Here is a 12908-nt window from a genome sequence, read left to right on the forward strand (position 1 = left end):
GATATTCAGTTATTCCAAGACCATTTATTGAAAAGACAATTCTTTCCCCCATTCTTGGTAATTTGTCAAAAAATAATTGATCATATAATCATATATCTATTTCTGAACTCTCATTTCTGTTCCATTGATCTAAACATCTATATTTATGCCAACATCGAACTATCTTGTTTACTTTAGATTTGTAGTAAGTCTTGAAATCAGGAAGTATAAGTCCTCCAAATGCATTTTTTTAAAATTCTGTATTTAATAATTTTATTCCCACATAAACTATAGAATTAGTTTGATAATTTCCTTTAAAATGTCTGTTGGGATTTTAATTGGGGTTTTGTTAAATCTATAAATAAATTTGGAGAGAATTAATACCTTAACAATATTCAGTCTTCTAATTCATGAACATTGTATGGCTCCAAAATTATTTATGTCTTCAACTTCATTCAGCAATCTTTGATAGTTTTTATTGGACAGGTATTATATATATTGTTAATATTATCTCTAAGCACTTTATGTTTTTTGATGCTATTATAATTGTTCATTGCTAGTATCTAGAAACACAATCGATTTTGGTATACTGGTCATGTGTCATGTAATGCTGTTATATTCACTTACTATTTATAGTAGCTTTTTTTGGTAAAGTCTTTAGGAATATCTATGTACATCATGATGATGATATCAAAATAATTAATAACAGTTTTATCTCTTTTCTGTACTTATGTGGTGTGAGAGTTGTGTGCATGCACATTTATTTATTGCAAGAGCTAGGACTTCCAACACAACGTAGAATACAATAAATGTGAGTGGATATTTTTGCCTTGTTATTTGTAGCAAGTCCTGAAATCAGGAAGTATTAGAGCTGGAAATTATTTAGTCTTTAGTCAGTAAGTATGATGCTAGCTGGATGTTTCCTTCTCTTATCCTAATATTTACATTTTCCTGAGTGTTCAGAATTAGTGGATGATACATTTTGTAAAATGTTTTTGCTACATCTATTGAGATAATCATATGCTTTTCTTCATTATTTTATTTGCATGGGGAATTAAATCGATTTGAGTTTAGAATGTTAAACCAAACTTACAATCCTAGGATAATAACACTCAATCATTATGTATTACCTATTTTTTTTTTTTACATTGCTTGATTTGGTTTTCTAATATTCAGCTTAAGGATTATAAGGGATATTGGTCTTTAGCTTCGTTTTCTTTATAATGTCTTTGTCTGGGTATGGTATGAGGTTAATTAATTCTGGACCCTTAAAGTTCTTTGGAAAATGTTGCATCCTTCTCTATTTTTAAAAGAATTTATGTAGGATTCAGTATCATTTCTTCTCTATGTATTCAATAGAATTATCCTGTGACTCCATCTGGGCCTAGAGTTTTCTTTTGGGAGAGATTTTAAATAATGAATTCAATTTCTTTAATGAATATAGAATGATTCAGGTGTTTCTCTGAGTCAGTTTTTAATTTATGCTTTTCAAGGAATTTGTCCAATTCATTTAGGTTCTCAAATTTATTGGAATAAAGCTGTTCATCAAATATCCCTTATTATCCTTTTAATAATTGCCAAATCAGTAATGCCATTTCTTATTTCATTCCTGATAATGATAATTTTTGTCTTCTTTTTTTTTCTCTTAATCTATTTACTTAGATATTTATCAGTCTTCTTGACTTTTTCAAAGAATCAGCTTTGAATTTTATTAATCTATATTTTTTTCACAGTTTTCTCTTCAGGTTCTCATCTTTATTATTTCCTTGCTTTTATGTACTTAAGTTTTATTTGCTTTTTTAAAACTGCTTCTGTTGGAAGTTTAGATCATCGATTGTATACTCTTCCACTTTATTAATAAAGCCTTAAAAGAAATAATTTTCTCTGCAAACAGTATTTTAACTGTATCCCACAAATATTGAAATGTCATTGTTTTCTCTATACTTAGTCACAAATATTTTCTAATTTTCTTTGTGATTTCTTCTTTGATCTAAGGACAACTTAGAAGTGTGTTGATTATTTTCTAAATATCTGAAGATTTTTTAGTTATCTTTCACTCGCTGATTTTTTTAAATTAATTTTGTTATAATCAGAGAAGATATTCTGCATGACCTTAGTCCCCTCAAATTCAATATTAATTTGTTAATTAATTCAGTATAAATTAAAGTCATTTACTTGTTTCATGATCATGTATGGTAGACAAAAAATTGCCTCCCGAGATGTCCATAACAGAATCACCAGAAGCTGTAAATCTTCAGAAATTTACACAGCAAAAGGAATATGGTAGAGGTGATTAAATTAAGGGTATTGAGATGGGAAGACTCTGGATTATCTGTGTAAATGCATAAATATGTGTGAAATTTTGCTAGATATTGCTTATTCCTCTTTATAAAGAATTATGCTATTTTACATTAGCACAAACAGTATATATTGTTGTCTCTATTCTCACATCATTGCCAACAGAGTATGTTTTAAAATTTTGGGATTATTGACACTGTAGATAAATCAGAATTTGTACCTCGATAGATTTTTAACTTACATTTAATTCGTGATCAAGTTAAGACTATTTTCATTTTATAAGTCATTTGCATTTCTTTTTTAGGTGAACTGTTTTTGTTGTGTTTTATATTTTCTCATTTTAGTAGCTCTTTTTGTTTGGGATATTAGCCATTTGCCTATGATAAAAACTGCAAGCATTTTTTTCACAAGTTTATCATTTGGCTCTAGTTTGTGGGGTTTTTTTGCCAGACAAATGTTTAAATTACTTTTGATCTAGTATTCTGACTATACATCCTTAGACCATATCCTAAAGGGAAAAAAAAAAAAAAGAACTGAAACAAAATTTTAAACCATACTCAGAGTTTTATTGTTGATAAACATTGGAATTTTTAATTTTGTAACCATTTTATGTATATTGTAGAATAAAGTAAATGGGCTAACTAGAAACCAAGAATTTCTTGTAGAACAAACAATATAAATAAAAAATCGAATAATTAAAAAAAATATATTTTAAAGGACTTAACACTAGCCAATTTTGAGACTTGAGTACTTGAGATTTGAGTATCAAAAGGGATAATTATTGTAATCATCTGAGTATAAAAGATTTAGATAGCAAAAGGCATGATTAATTGTGAAACACTGAATAAATAAACAGAATTCTCAAAATGAGAGAGAGAAATTTGAGATGCCTGCTACATGAAATATCTTATAATTTATTAACCAATCTGTTAAATTTTTCAGAGCAAACAGAAACACAATAGTATTTATGCTGGGGAAAGACATAACCAGGACTGTCCTGGACAACATGGAATATATCTATTTTACTATTATATCAATTCCTTACTCTGTGACAGCTTATAATTAAAAGGAAGGAGGTGAGTAACTTTTAACAGGAAAGGCACTTTTTTTTTTTATGAAAGAGCATCAGTTACTAAACATAGAAATAATAATATTGCAAAGTCATAATTTCCTCACTCCCTCCTCCCTTGAAATCAATGATTCAAGCAAGAGATCATTTGTGAAGTTTAAAAGTATTAGGTAAAATGTTGCTGGAATATAAGATGCACACAATGTTGCCAAAGGAAAATATAATTTACAGTGGAGAGGTCTGCTGGTCACCAGATCAACTGCATGATCAAATTTAGCATCACCTCTTGATATGATGCAAAACAAAGTGCACACCATCACCTATTTGGAAATACGGTTTTCCAAAATGTTTACTATGAATCTTTAAACCCACCTTCCAATTTTCTAGAAATAGGAGATAGAGAAAAAAGATAAAAACACCAGAAGGAAACAATCAGATACATTCAAAATGTGGGACAAACTGTGAGAGAACTGATTTTTTTTGTAAGTCAATGTAATTAAATACACAGAATAAATTAAAAGCTATGAAACTATTCTAGATTTAAAAATGCTAGTGACAAAGCAAGCAAATGCAAATATGGTTATTACTATTGCTGAATCCTGGTTGGCAGACATTCATTTTTGTTTAACTTTTCTGCATGTTTAAAATTTTTCATAATAAAAAATTTAGAAAAAAGCAATCCATTCATATGATAGTATTGCTTTGATTGGAAATTGATCAGTTCTGTCAAAATGGCTAAAATGATAGTGTATCAACTTTAGATATTGAATTTGATTCTCTTTATGATCATCTCATTAATTAATAGAACATACTACTTTAATGACTTGTTTTTTTAATTTACTATTATTTTTGCAGAAGATACAGCAATGATCATATCTGAAAAAATTAAATATTCATTATATCACAGGAATTTCTACTTGATTTTCTATGCACAGATGATGGTGGGTTATGATTTGGGCAACATGAAAAGAAATAGGAATCCAGATAAGTAAGTTTCTCAAGTCTTTTATTTAGTTTTAATTGTTTATGTCACCCACAGTTCAAGCCAGCTGGTTTGCTGAACTCAAAGAGAAAAAAAAAAGATAATATTAAGCATTAACTCTTGTTTACCTTTGCAAACCAATATTTTGTCTCCTTAATTAAGCTTGGCTTGTGACTATTCAGAAAAGAATGTCTAAAATTATTCACCCCTCCCCCTCAACCAAAATTAAACAGGATGTCTTTTAAAGCAAGCACTTTGACACAAATTCCGGGTAAGCAAATTTCATTACAGTTCTCTTTTTTAAAGTTTTGCTATTTGTAATTTTCATCAAAAATTTCAGGGCAAATAGATAACAAAATATCTAGTTGAAAAGGAATTCTGATTTCTTCTTTCATAATTAGTTTAAATATTAATTTTGTTTAACCTGTAACATGAAACTATGTCTTAGAATTATGAGCCTTAGATTGGGAACTACTACAAAGCAGAAATAAGTGGAAAATAAGACAATTGCTTGGCAGAGCATGATAAAACAGTGATGCTTAATAGTAGGTTATATAGTGATGGTCATTATTTGAAGATAGTCAATTAAATCATGGATGTAGGCTTTGATGATCTAATGGGATTAGGAGCTCTTTCACTATATTTTCAGTTGACCCTTCTCTGAAGATGTATGAGTAGTGATTTGCAGGGATAAATATGATAAAGAACATTCCAAATAACTTACTTGTTATCAGCTTTTCAGCAATTAGTATCATAGACCGGAGGTTGGAAATTTTTCTTTTCTTTGTTCCTGTAAAGGGGCACATAGTAAATAGTTTAGGCTTCTAGGCCAGACTGTCTCTGTCACAACTACTCACCTCTGTCATGTAGTGCAAAAGCGGTATAGATGATACATAAGTGAGGTGTAACTGTGCTTCAATAAAACTTCATGTATAAAAATAGGTAGCAAGCCAGAATTGACTTACAAGCAATAGTTTGCCAACCTCTACCACAGATGATCAAATCATTCAATTAGCAGATGGTACTTGATGTAAAATTTAGTTGCTGAAACAGCAGAATTTAGTAAATTAAAATAAATTATTTTAAGAGAATAAGAAATTACTTATAATTTCTATTTGTCTTTATAAATTATTTCTTATTTGTTATTAGTATAAGGATGCAAAAGGTAAAAAAATAGAAGGAGAAAAGATAAAAAAAGTAATATAAAACAAACAGCTAAACACATATATGTAATTTAAGTATTTTCATTCTGTTAGTCCCATGCAACCAGGCAAAGTTAACATTTCCCTCTTCTCAAAAGAAGAAAATAATACATTCTTGAGTTTTGGGCTTTAACCTTGTTGGACAAACACCAAACACTGATTAACAAAAGTTACTTCTATGATAGGGTCCTATGAAGAAACCTGGCAAAAAATATGAAATGAATTTGATACTCTTTCCTAATGTGTGCAATGCTTTGGTGAATTGTAAAGAACTTTTTCAAGTCTGGCAGTGGTCCTCCTGCCTAATTCTGACACACACATTTCATGAGGATTGTAGAGTGCTTGTGGAATACCCAGCTCAAAGCCTGGCACATAGCTCTTAAGATAACAGTAAGGACCTACTGTTATCTTAAGAGCTATGTGCCAGGCTCTTAACAGTAAGTACCTACTGTTATCTTAACAGTAAGGACCTACTGTTATCTTAAGAGCTATGTGCCAGAGACCATGTACACTGGTGAAGAGTATGGAATCTGGAGTTATACTGTTCCGAAGTGAATCACAGTTGTGACAATAGACAGCTTAACCTCTCTGCACCTTAATTTCCTCATCTGTAAAGCAGGGATAATAATATCTACCTCTTAAGGTTATACTGAGAAATAAATAGGTAAGAATGTATAAAACACTTAGAAACACTGGCATATATTTGGGAAAATATAAGTGTTGAATGAATTTATGTCAACTAGTTTTCAGCCTATATTCTGAAGCTGAAAGTTCTTCCATGGCCCCTAAGTAAAGAGAATGAGGGTACCATGTGATTAATACCTATGCTTTTCTATTTTATTCAAAATAGATTTCTAAATTTGTGATAGGTATTACTGCTGCTCACAGAAGGACTATACTTTTCTACGCACTTGAAATTATCATTAGACACGATTATTTGGCCAATAATGTAAGTGAACAGTGTGAGGGTACATCTTTCTAATCTCAGATATTTCTTTGGCAATATTCATGGTGATGGATATTCATTAAATTCTAGGAAAATCATAATGAACACTAATCCTTCATATTGTAATGGAAATGTGTTTTACAAATATCAATTAGTTTAGGGAACTATTTATAAATATTATATTAGAAACCATTTATTTATTTAATATATAAAATCCCTGAGAGGGAAATCCCCTATTGGTGCTCATTCAGATAAAGAGAGAATTCAAAATTCTTGATCTCCAATTACCAGCTCTTACCCTGTGTTGTTGAATATGGTGGTTCGAAGGCTGTTTCACGTGTCCCATCATGTCTTTCTTTTCCATCTCCTTTTCATATAACACTGGCTCAAAGCTAGCCTTTTTGAACAACAACAAAAATAACCAAATCTTTTATTGGAGAAGCAAGAAGTAGATTTTAAGCAAAAACTAGAACCCTCAAAAAGTTGTCTGCAGATTTTTTTCCATCTCACATAACAATAACATGAATTATAGGTTGTACAGACACAGTGGAGTTTATATTCTTGGTCCATCTGCAATGAACCACGCCCTGTGATAAACATGTTATTTACGTATCTCTTTCTACATACTGAACAACCCCACTCTGAGAGCATTTTTTACAAATAAGGACACTGAGACTCATTATGGAAATGTCATTCGTTGACTCCCTAATATAAGGGTTTTACATATATTATTTCATAATCCTATAAATTTTTCAGTAGTAGTGTCACCATATTTTCAGATGAGGAAACTGAAGCTCAGAGAAATTTTTGGCCTCAAATATGTAAACTAAAATTTGACACATTCTGACTGGTCCATATCTCTGCTCCTTCTACATTTCTGTATTTCTTCAGCATGTTAGAGTGGGGCTTTATTAATTATTTTCTTCCATTTCTTTTACTTCCTTATATGACAAAAAAAACATTGTGATAATTTATTATTCAGCAATAGATAACTGATACAACTATTAACCAAGTGACATGCTTGAGAACAGAAATCTTTCCATTTCTGCTTCCTACAATTGATTTAACCAATATTTGAAATATTACTTGCAAGGCATTAGATAGTATCCCTGCCCACAAATAGTTTCTCATCTAATGGTAGAGAAATAGGAGGGAAAAAATGGAACTTTTAAAAATTACACCCAATCTACAGCCATGCTACCCTGAACAAGTCTAATCCCATCTGATCTCAGAAGCTAAGTAAAGTTGGGCCTGATTAATACTTGGATGGGAGACCATCTCGGAAGACCAGGTGCCAGGTGGATTGTGGACAAGGTCCTTACAATCTGTGAAGTTAACTAAGGGTTGCCTCGCCGAAAAACTAAAAACTAAATAAATAAATAAATAAATAAATAAATAAATAAATAAATATTAAATGTAAAGTAAGTAAAAGAATGGAAACAATAATGAACTTGCAGAGATAAATGAAATTAAAAATAAACAATAACCAACAATCACAAAACTTGATCCTGCAAAAGGTTAACATAATTTATTAACCTCTAGCTAAAATGATTCAGAGAGACAGAAAAAATGAGGACACAAATTATCAATATCAAGAATTAAAGAAGGGCCATCACTATAGATTCTAGAGATAACTTTGAAAAAGATAATAAGAACAATTTATGAACAGTAGCATTAAACAAGTTTAGTCAAAATTTTAAAAATATAGGAGACCTAAGTAAATGATAAGATACATCATGTTCATGGATTGGAAGACTCGATAGCATCAAGGTGTTAATTCTCTTCACATTACTCTAAAAATTCAACATAATCTCATTCAAAATCTTTGAAGAATTTATTTTAGATATTGTCAAGCAAGTTCTAAAATGTATACAGAAATGTAATAGACCTAGAATAGCCAAATCAAGTTTTAAAAAGAAAAAGCTGAGTGAATTGTACATACTTGATTTCAACACTTATGATGATGCCACAGTAATCAAGTCAATGTGGTATTGACTTAATGATAGACAAACAGATCAAAATAACAGAATTTGGAGTCCAGAAATTCACTCACTTTTATATAGCAAACTAAACTGTTACAGAAACACCACAGCTGTTAAATAGGGAAAGAAAAGTCTTTTCAGCCAATGGTTATGGGAAATCTGTGTGTCTATAAGGAAAAAAAATCTACCACTATCCCTACATCTCATCACATATAGAAATTAACTTCAGGCAAAATATAGACTTAAACATAAAAACTACAATCATAAAGGTTCTAGAAGTAAGCAGAATAATACCTCTATAAATTGGAATCAACGAAGATTTCTTAGGTCACAGAAAACATTAACCATAAAGGGGAAATAACTTGTAAAATTGAACTTTATCAAAATTAAAAACTCCCACTCATTAAAAACTACTGTTAAGAAAAAGAATAGGTTAATCACATATCAGGAGAAAGTAGTTACAGTACATATATCTGGCAAATGCATATATCTATAATAAATAAACAACATATACAATTCAATAATAAAAGCATTTTACACAATTCTTTTTTAAAAAAATCAACAATGACTATCCACATGGAAAAGAATGTAATTAGACCACTATCTTAAATAACTCACAAAAATTACCTCTAAATGAGTTAAGGACTTAAACATAAGAACCGAAACCATAAAATACCTAGAGTAAAGTAGGAGAAAAGTTCTTTGACATTGTTCTTAACAATGATTTTATGGATATGACATCAAAAGCTCAAACAACAAAAGCAAAATGAAACAAGTAGGACTACATCAAACTAAAGAGCTCTGCACAGCTATAGAAACAATCAACAAAATAAAAAGACACCCTACAGAACGAGAGAAAATACTTGCAAATCAAAAATCTGATAAGGAGTTAATATCTAAAATATATAAAGAACTAATACAACTAAATAGTAAAGAAACCAAATAACCTGATTATAAAATGTGAAAAGAACCTGAATAGACATTATTCCAAAGAAGACACACAAATGACCAAAAAGTACGTGAAAAGGTGCTCAACATTGCTAATCGTCAGGGAAATGCAAGTTAAAACCTCAATGAGCTATCATTTCATACTTGTTAAATGGCTGTTTTCAAAAAGGCAATAGGTAGCAAGTCCTGATGACAAATATGCAGAAAAGCAAACCTTTGTGCTCTGTTGGTGGAAATGTAAATTGATATAACCACTATGGAAAACAGTATGGAGTTTTGTCAGAAAAATTAAAAAGTAAAACTACCATATGACCCAGCAATCCTACTTCTGGGTATATATTTGAAGGAAATAAAATCATCATCTAGAAGAGATATCGTCACCCCATGTTCATTGCAGCATCATTCATTACAGCCAATATGGAAACAACTTAAGTATCCATTGATGAATGAATGAATAAATAAAATGTGATATATATAAATTATTCCATTGTGTGTTTATGTATATATACACAACTTTCATTTATGAAAAAAAAGAAATCCTGCCATTTGGATGAAACTTGAGGGGATTATGCTAAGTGAAATATCAGAAAGAGAAAGACAAATACTGTATGATCTCACTTATATGTGTAATTTAAAAATGCCAAACTCATAGAAATAGTAAATGGATGGTTGCGTAAAAGAGGAGATGCTATGCAAATGGTACAAACTTTCAGTTTTAAGTTGTGGAGATAGAATGTACAACATGGTGAGTGTAGTTAACAATATTTACTCTATCCTGAAAGTTGCTAAGAACGTAAATCTTAAATATTCTGACTGCCACCACACATAAAAATGGTAATTACGTGAGGTGATGGATGTGTTAACTAAACTTATTGTGATAATCATTTGGAGTATATACGTGTATCAAATAATCACAATATACACCTTAAACTTACATACTATGATATGTCAGTTATATCATGATAAAGCGGGAAAATAATTTTTTTATTTCAGTGGACTCAGACACTTCAAAAAGGAAGAGAAATAAATGGCTAATTGGATATGATGAAGTTTTCAACATCATTAGTCATTGAGAAACTTCAAATTAAAACCTCAATGAGATACTATTTCATAATTATTAAAATGACTAAAATTAAAATGACTGGCATAGCAAAAGTTGACAAAGATGTGGAGAAACAGGAACTTTCATGCATGGCTGGTGAGACCATAAAATAGCAAATATCTGTGGAAAAAGATTAGGTAGTTTAACTTAACTCTTATAAACATAACTTATGCTATGATCTAGCAATTCCATTCCTAGCTAATCGTCATAGAGTATTAGATCCCATGGCAAAATAAATCATCAAAAATTGTACTAGTGAGACCTGCCTTTGGTATGTCTGGGATTTAGACATGTTTTAAAACACTGCTTTTTCAAAATAAACTTTAACTTGAAATAAGAAATGTAAATAATTTCCTGTCCATTGGGAGATTATTTCTGACTAAAAGAGTCATCAGCAAAATTTTAAAAGACTGAATTTTTCCCAAGGAATTTTTCATGGGATTCATTTCATTCAATCAACACTATTTAATATCTCCTATGTACGATCTATTGTATCAGAATTCAAATGTCAAATAAAAAAAATTGGACTTCAATGCACCCATAACAGATAAACACATAAATATCTTATCTAAGATAGACAGTAATAAATGCTACAATGGAGCAGAATGGATTTGCTATAGGACTATAGCAGTAGAAACAGATTAATTCGAGTAAAGGGAAATCTTAGACAATATGAAACTTGAACTGAACTTTAACAGGTGATAAAAATAAGAGGCAATTACTCAAAACTTCAAAGTTGTAATTTCTTAAATCTTTGATCTAAGTATGTTAGTAAATATTGAATAAATTTAATCAATAGATATTTAATCAACAAATATATACTAAGGACCTAGTATGTCAAATCTGATAACTGACTTACAGGTACTTAGTAAATACTTATATTTCATATAAATTTCTTTCTATTTCTACTACAACAACCCTAGTTGAAGCCAGCAATTGTCTCTCACCTGAACTGAATGACTTCTCAAGTGGCTTCCCCTTCTTTTATTTTAATATCCTCTGATGCAATCTCTTCACAGCAGATTGATCTTTTAAAAACCTGCTAGAAACATTTTATAAGGCCATTAAGTAAGATGATACTCTAGGAATGCTCTTTCCCTGTTTTTATATGGCTGTCTCCTTCTACTACTTCAAATTTTACTTAATGGTCACATTCAGTGTTTCCTTTTCCTGACAACTCTGTCTAAATTGGTCTTCCCAACTCAAAACACATCTTCATTTTAAAACCATTTCCATTTTTAATTTTTGTTTAAATATGGTTCTGTTTGTATATTTTAGATCTCCCCAACAAGACTGTCAGGCACTCACGGGTGCTTTTTTGGCTACCCAATATACATTTAGGTCTAGTACAGAGCCAATGTATAGTAGACACTGAATAAATATGTATTTAACATTGTATTGTAGGCAAAATCAGACATGATCTCTGACTTCATGGAATTAATGACCTGTGAGTGAGACAGAAGTAAATGGGAAATTATAAATTGATAAGGGCTTGAAATATAGCTCATAATTTTATTAGAATATATAATAGAAAGATGAGACCTACCTAGAGGACTCAGGAAAGACTTTCCCAAGGTGAGTGCATTGAGCTGAGTAAGAGTTACCAGCAGATGAGCGGTGAGAAGCACCTTTCAGTAAGGGAGAACAGCTTGTGACAAAGCTTTGTTGTGAGATTGAACATAATGGGTTAGAACGACAGTTCTTAACTGAGAACTTGGCAAGGTTTGGAGGTATTTCGAGTTGTCATAATGGAGGAGGGATGTGATACAGGCATCTAGTGGGTAAAGGCCAGAAATGCTGCTAAACTTCCTATAGAGAACAGGACAGCTCTCCACAGTAAAGAATTATCCATTCAGAATGTCAATAGTGTCGAAGTTGAGAAACCCTGGGGACATGTGTTGTTTCTCAAACATTGTTTTTTACTTCAGTAAGAAATATATTTTACAACACAATTCAGTAAAACACATACACACACAAAATGAAAAGCATTTACATCAAATAATATTTACCTTTTTGCTTGTGATGTACTGTTTTCTATTCTATTCACTTTTTAATGCCGGTCTCAATTAACTAAATTCATTTTATGACACACTATTAAGTCTCGATATGCAGTTAGAAAAATCCTGTGTTGAAGGACCTCAAAGAAGGTGACTAGCTGGAACTGAGAAATCAAGGGAAAGATTGGGAAGTGGTGGAAATGGTGAGGCAGACAAGTAAGATTCCTCAGGGACATCCAGGCATGTTGAGAATTTTGGTATTTATCTTAAGAGTAACACCAAAAGATTGTGAGCAGATTACGACATAATTAGATTTTTATTATTATATACAGCAACACTGTCCAGAAATATAACACATGCCACATACATAATGTTAAATTTTCTGTTACCTTCATTTTGTAAA

The sequence above is a fragment of the Pteropus medius genome, unplaced genomic scaffold (assembly GCF_902729225.1).
Source record: "Pteropus medius unplaced genomic scaffold, Ma_sr-lr_union100, whole genome shotgun sequence".
NCBI lineage: Eukaryota > Metazoa > Chordata > Mammalia > Chiroptera > Pteropodidae > Pteropus > Pteropus medius.